This window comes from Choristoneura fumiferana, chromosome 24, assembly GCF_025370935.1.
Source record: "Choristoneura fumiferana chromosome 24, NRCan_CFum_1, whole genome shotgun sequence".
NCBI classification, from domain to species: Eukaryota; Metazoa; Arthropoda; class Insecta; order Lepidoptera; family Tortricidae; genus Choristoneura; species Choristoneura fumiferana.
Window position 1 is genome coordinate 8,228,735 of NC_133495.1, and position 8,119 is coordinate 8,236,853.

The window sequence follows — 8,119 nt, forward strand, 5'->3', positions numbered from 1 at the left end:
TATTTCTGACGATAATACGAGTAAAAAATGTTATATGAACATAGGTTCAATTAAGTACTTTAATTAAAATTATTTTTTAGAACAAAATAATTCAATTAAGCTTAGCACGGCCTTGTGAACAAGTCTTTAGTTAAGAGAGTGAGTAAGAGGAACCAATCTGACGTGACAATCAGTAATCATTTTTAACGTTGACATTTAGTAACATACTTAGGGTGTATTACACTTGAGATTTTTCTACTTATGATTTTTCTTAAATAACGATTATCTCAAAAACGGGTTGTTATAGGACTACATGTTATACTACTTTATATACTCCAATTGGGCTCTAAAATCGATGGTTAAAATCCCTCGGGTTATTCGGGCCCACGGTGTATACTTAGTAATTTATTCAAGTTTATATTGAAAATATTCGATAATCCGAATTTTCCGCCTACAAGTTGTCGACTCGGATTGACTAATTTTTTACGCTCTTCAATTGGATGTGCATGTCGTTCGAGTCTACCTTAGACCGGTACGAAATTATTAATATAGATAGGTGGTAGATCACAATATATTTGGCTGATGGTACATGCAATTAAAAAAATGAATTTACCACCGAACCGTTAGTTTAATTTTTGACATTTATGTGCTTGTTATAGCGTAAATTCCATATGGATATTTTAAATTTGACTTTTTTTCGTATAAAAATTTAAAATGACTACCGATTTCCCCCATCTTTTCTTTTATGTTTTCTAATTTGCTAATACTTTGAAGATGGTTCATCATCCCAGCCTATATACGTCCCACTGCTGGGCACAGGCCTCCTCTCAGAACAAGAGGGCTTGGGCTATAGTTCCCACGCGGGCCCAGTGCGGATTGGGAACTTCACACGCACCATTGAATTGCTTTGCAGGTATGTGCAGGTTTCCTCACGATGTTTTTCTTCACACCGCAAAGCTCGTGGTAAATTTCAAATGTAATTCCGCACATGAATTTGGAAAAACTCAGAGTTGCGAGCTGGGGTTTGAACCCACGACCCTCTGTTTGAGAGGCGATAGGTCAAACCACTAGGCCACCACGGCTTTTCTGAAGATGGTTATTACGCGAAAAATATTGAAGAAGGTTGCGCGGAAAATCAATTTGTGAAAACTTAACTGCTATAATCTCTTTAGTAACCTTAGCGCGTTAAATGAGGGTATTTGAGGCGAAAACTCGCTAGATGGCGTTACTATTGTGAGGTCCGTTGACGTTTACGTCGCGCTCGTGATGGGTTAAATAGATTCTGGCTAATGAAAGATGAACCTGCAAAACCGCGGCAAATTCAAAAAATTTACAGATGGTATCACCAGGTATCACTATAGATTAGTAATAGTACAAGTACAGAAGCTTCACTGCCGTACAAAAGTGACGATGAGGCATAAGAATCGTGCCTACTTTATGTTTCTCCGTGTATAGCCGTAATATGTATTTTTGATTAGTTTATGTGCCGATAGATGTCGCTGTACGGGAAATTAAATCAACTTGAATTGCGTTGGCGAGATTTTTCCTAGCAAGTATAAAAAGGGTGTCAAATTTAGATATATTCTCATTCGCCGAGCAACCGTTGTTTGATTTACATCAAGGACAGGCGGTTGAACACTCCGTCTATCGCATGCCTATTGGGAAATAAGTAATTTATTTATTTATTATACGCCTTTATTTAAAGAGTTCTTGTATTGTTTTGTATATGTTGTTGCGATAGAAGTTGAAACATCTGATGCACCTGGCATGGCCGCGATGTTTATTTATAGTCTTAGTGACGGTGTAATAGATGTATCACAGCGCAATAATTTCTATACAAGGTGTTAATTAAATAACTGAAAACCGGAAAGTAGTTTGCCTAGAATCGAGAGTAGAATCGATTAAGTACACTATGTTTTAAGTCTGTTTGTGTTTGTGTTTTTAAATCCTTTTTTTATTGTGCCCAGCCTAAAAGTTACGAATGCAAGATACGCCAATTTTTTTTATATAACTGACGGATGATTGACCCCTATCCCACCTGATGTTAAGTGCAGATGAGGCCAAAGGTGTATCTCACGGTTCAGTAACAGCCTATTCACTCTAAAAAAATTAAATGCCTTACCGAGGTTACATACTATTCAGATAACTTAATACTGGCTGTTTTGCTGTCAGTTTGATTTTCTTCTAAAAACGTCAAAGCACAACTGACAAAATACAAATTTTATGAGTCTCTCGACGACGTGCTTGGTTGATTGTTTTATTTGACAGTGGAATAATTTTGTTTGTATTTTTTATTGTAAGTATTCTTAAACGCAGATGTACTAATCAGCTCGGTAGTGCCATCTATTGTCGAGTAAATGAAATACTCGTCTCTCCCTAAAAAAAATATGAGTGTATAGTTTTAGAAATCAAGTAGAATTAGTGACTTAGAAAAACAACCGTTTTTTTTAAATACCTAATGATGGTATTCGATAATAAACGCAAACAACAAACTTAAAAGGAAAAAAAATATTTTTGGTGTGTCTGAGGTTTTCAGTTATTTAAGTTAGTATTAGGAACATTAAGCAGTTGTTATTATGACGCGGTCGACTGTACACCCTATAGCCCGCTAGATCGGCAACTCGTGGTCGATTACCATACGAAACTTATTAAAATCTGTTATTAATAATTATTAAATAAATATTTACGTTTTGTAGTTACAATTTTCTATGTTTTTTTTTGCCGTACATTTTATTTTGAGTTAAAGCTTGTAACAACTTGGTTAAACCTGAATCTGGCCATCGTTACCAACTAACTGTTCTAGAGTAGTAGGTCTTTTTAGTTTAGCTTACCCTTAGCTTAGCTTTGGCTTAGCTTAAGGCGCCCTTAGGCGTAACACGCAAAAAAGGTTTTTTGGTTTTATTTAGGTGGTTGCAACCAAGTTAGCCTTCATGCTACGACACTGCTTACTAGCAATCATCAGAATCAGCTGGAAGTCGCCCACTTCTCTCCACTCTTAGAACTCCACAATGAACGACAACTCGCCACTTGCATCCATCGGTCCCACAGCTTTCACGATGTCGTCAGTCTATCAAGTGGGAGGCCTGCCAATGGTTCGTTTTCCGGTTCGTGGTCGCCACTCGAGGACTTTAAAACAAAAATAAAAAACCGGCCAAGAGCGTATCGGACACGCCCAAAATAGGGTTCCGTAGCCATTACGAAAAAATTAAGTACCTAATATTTTTTAAGGATTCGTATTTTATACGGAATCTTCCAAGTTTAGGTATATTTCATACCTTAGGCTGCTATTTAAGAGTAAATCTACTAATAATTCTCAAGCTAACTTAGCCGTTATAGTGTTTCTTGAAAGTTTGATCTATTTACTATCATCCTGATTTTTTTTTTAAATTTCCACCCGCCAGATTTTAGAGGGGGGGACGGGACGCTCGATTTTAATGAAAATTTGCACTTTAAAGTTGAATATTTCGCAAAAACATCAATGAATCGATAAATTATTGTAGCAAACCTGTAATGGTTTTAAAATACCTATCCAACGATACCCCACACTATAGGGTTGGATGAGAAAAAAAAAACACCCCCACTGTACGTCTATGCAACCCACCTGGTGTTGCAGGTGTCTATGGGCGGTGGTGATCTCTTACCATCAGGAGACCCCCTTGCTCGTTTGCCATCCAGTCAAAAAAAATGGATAGAGGACCGCCTGATTAAGGCCACTGTCCCACCTCTGAGCCACAGCGGCGGCCAGGAGACTGGCGGCCGTTTTTTCTTTCCATGTCTTTCCTCTTTTTCTTTCCTTTTTACTAGTAAGTGTGATGAAAAATATGTTATTATGTCTCGAAACAACAGGTAATTTGGAAAACAAATTATTTTTTTACGTAAGCGGAAAATTATATTACGTTACGTACCTAATATTATTTACGGAAAAACATTACTTTGTGTTTAAATTAAGCGTGAATTACATCACACATCACACAGGGTCTAAAAATTATCAAATTAATGTTAGAGGGAGAGAGGGGAGGAATGCAAATTCTCCATACTATTATGTAGTAGATTGTTCAACGAGAGACTAAAACAAGCTATAATGACACAATATGTTTAGCCACCCGAGCAGAGCGAGGGTGGTTTTAGTTCGAGTGGCATTATGGTTGTTTAGTCTCGCGTTAAACACTACTCACTTTGAATGCGAGGAAAAAAAAAACAATGTTCTGTTCAAAATGAAAAAAATACTTTTTAATAACGTACGCTCGACTAATGGACAGGCCATCGGCTCAAAATTCAAATAGAAAAAAATGCTTGCATATTTAGCCAACAGTTTAAAAATTGAATATTTTAAAACTAATTGGACTATGCATAATAAAATGAATTAATTATATAATTGAATAGATTAATATTCGTGATCATTAATTGTGATTCACGAAACTAAAAGCGTGTTTTTTTTTTAAATATTTTTGCACCGTTGGTATTTTGAGGTTATTTCCAAGCCTTAAAAAAATCCTCCATTCACAAACACCGTGTTGGCTGTTTAGGGGTTTCCAACGTAAATTAAAAAAAAACCTAGAGAATAAAAAGGAGCTTTAGTCTCGATATGCAAAGACTAAACGTCGTTGCTACTGCAATACCGCGTAACTAGCTTTTTCCATAAGGTATTATACAGTACTAACATTGTACTGTTCTGACAATTCTTATTCTTATTCTCTTATTCTAACATAGTCTTAATAATTAAGTTCACTTACTAACCTATAAATGTATAATTTAAGAACATAACATAACTGCTCCATAATCCCGAGGTGGGCGTAAACAGCTGCGACACAGTTCATACTACTGCAGCTGCTTACGATCTAATTATTTTAAAACATGTATGTTAATTATGTTCAATAAATCTTTAAAAATCTTTAAAAAAAAAAACAAAATACGGTATTTGACTATTTTGTATATGACTAATTAAAATGCCTGCCACTGCTACAATGCCTGTTATCGAATATAAAACAATTTTTAAGCTACCTTTACAAATAACAAAGTTACAAAGGTTTGAAATTCAAGATTAGATAGAGAAAGACATACTGGCATGTGACGTCACACGCCAGTACCGCCATACTTACTGTATAGAGAAAAGCGTTTGAGAAAGAGACAGGTATATAGATTTTTCAAAAAATCATTATAAATCCAATTTTCAACCGATTTAAATTTTCAGTAGCAACGACGTAAAGTAAAATTTTGAAAAACGTATTTTTAATTAAGTATAGGACTCAAAACTAAATTACAACCAGTAAAATAAATCAAACGGTGGTATAAACAATTACATTTTTAACAATAACTTTTGACTTATTACCTTGTACTAATTTAAGGGAAATAAGTTATATCCTACTTATCCTACTCCTACTTTATATTATAAATGCGAAAATTTGTGTGTGTGTGTGTGTGTGTGTGTGTGTGTATGTTTGTTACTCCTTCACGCTTAAAGGGATGGACGCATTTAGATGTTTTTTTTTACGTAGATAGCTGGACGTCTGGAATAACATATATACTATTTTTTATCCCGATATTCCCACGGGATAGGGATAAAATCTTGAAAATGCCACCACTGGGCTTAGAGTTGAAATTTCGGACAGTTGTTCTTAACACAACCTCAATGAAGACCACGTCACTAATTGTGGGAACTACTGGGGGAATTTTGTATAATCCCGGAATTTCTATTGTAACTACCAGTTCGAATAGTTTACGCGTGCGAAGCCGCGGGTAAACTCTAGTTAAATATAAAGTCACAGAATACAAAAAATTGAAGAGACTCGCCCTTGTGAGAATGTTGCGAAGAGATCCAAACCTCGGTGTACATAATCCAGCGATGAGCGTTGCCCTCTGCACTCGTACTTGGGCCCACCTCGTCATTCAGTTCCTCCACGGATGCAGTTGCATGGCTCGACCCCCTGAATGTTGACATTTAGGTGTCATCATCATCATCATCATCAGCCTACGTTCGTCCACTGCTGGACATAGGCCTCTCCCATGGCACGCCACTGAGCACGATCCTCGGCTATTCTCATCCAGCTCTTGCCAGCCACCCTGCGAAGATCATCGCTCCACCGAGTCTGAGGACGTCCTACGCTACGTTTGCCGATCCGTGGTCTCCACTCAAGAACTCGTCTACCCCAACGGTTATCGGTTCTTCGGGTTATATGGCCGGCCCATTGCCACTTCAGCGTGCTAATGCGGTGGGCTATGTCGATAACTTTGGTTCTCTGTCGGATCACTTCGTTACGAATTCTATCTTTCAGAGAAACTCCGAGCATAGCCCTTTCCATAGCACGTTGAGCAACTTTAAATTTGTGGACCAGCCCTAACGTGAGCGTCCATGTTTCGGCACCGTATGTCATGACGGGTAGGACGCACTGATTGAAGACTTTCGTCTTTAGACTCTGTGGAATTGGTGATGTGAAGACTTGACGCAGTTTCCCATACGCTGCCCATCCCAACTGTGTACATTTAGGTGTATCGTTGTTGTTTTTGTATTCTGTAACTTTATACGGGGCGTCTCTGACCATGGAGCTTTAAAAACAAGGTTCAATTCCACTCGCTAAACCGAGCTACTTCTGTTCGTCAACTTTTTAAAATATGACCACTTAAATACTAAATTAACAGCACATTGATGTATATTTGTCTTAGAGATTTCAAATAAATTTCAAAAGTATTTAAAACATTTAGTTACATTTGAAATTTACCACGAGCTTTGCGGTGAAGGAAAACATCGTGAGGAAACCTGCACAAACCTGCGAAGCAATTCAATGGTGTGTGTGAAGTTCCCAATCCGCACTGGGCCCGCGTGGGAACTATGGCCCAAGCCCTCTCATTCTGAGGGGAGGCCTGTGCCCTGCAGTGGAACGTATATAGGCTGGGATGATGATGATGATGATTTAAATACCAAGACACAGCGATAACAATGTCCGATACATTGATTAATTGAGTATTATTTGAAAATGTTACAAAACAAAAGTAGCTTAGTTATGCTAGTAGAATCGAACTATTTGGGTGTTCTAATAATCTACTTTATTGTCTCGTCAGTCATGCGTTAAAAAGGGGGTGGTTAACCCTCCGTTTAGCGTCTCGAGTACCTACCTACTTATCTAAGGTTATCAAAGTTCAGATTCGGATATAGGTAAATTCCATGTAAATTCCAAAGAAGACGGTATTTTCCTTATGAAGCCGATGTATCGTACAAACATTTTTAATCATCACTATCTCGGACCACTCTCAGAATGGTCTTTTACCGAAGTTCATTCGCGGGCTCAGTTAAGACTAATTTTTACACGTTACAATTCAAATACAATACAAATACAGATATGTTTATTTTGCATACAATGTGGTACATAAAGTGGGCAATAAAGTTGTACACGTTTCACACATTTTAATGTCAATAAATTCTAAATTGAGGCTAAAACTGTTTATTAAAATATCGAAAATACAAACTGAGACATGGATGCACAGAAAAACCAGAAAAAGAGACCAGCGCTGGGAATCCATGTGCATCCATGTCTCAGTTTGTATTTTCGATATGGTTTCACGGGATACCCGTAAAAGTAACAAATTTGGAGTTGAAATAAAAAATACAAAAAGACTCCAGATAACCAATCATAGTTTATTAAAATGTAAAATACAATGTCCCAATTAATATAAAAAAATAAACAAAATCGATTAATAAATAAATTATTCACATGTCATAGCTACAATCATCATTTAAATTTAAAATAATCAAAATAATCGTCAACCGAGTAAAAACAATCCTTTATTAACCATTTCTTAAGTCTACTTTTGTCAAGATTCTGTAAAGGAAAAGAAAAAAGAATGTAAAAAAACGCATTTATAATTTAAAACATAAATAGATAGATAGATAGAAACTATAGTCATCATAACAAAAAAAACATTAGATAAAAACAAAGGAATAAACGTTAAGAAGAAAAAACATGTTAACAATCATACAGAGAACAAAAAGTTACAAAACAGATATAGAGAAACCACATTGTAGTACAGGGAGCCATGTTATGTAATGAAGATACGGCGCTGACTCAGATAACTCTCACTCGTCAAACTGAACGACATTAGTTAAGTAACTTTTAAACATAATCACTTTAAAGTTTATTCGGAGAAG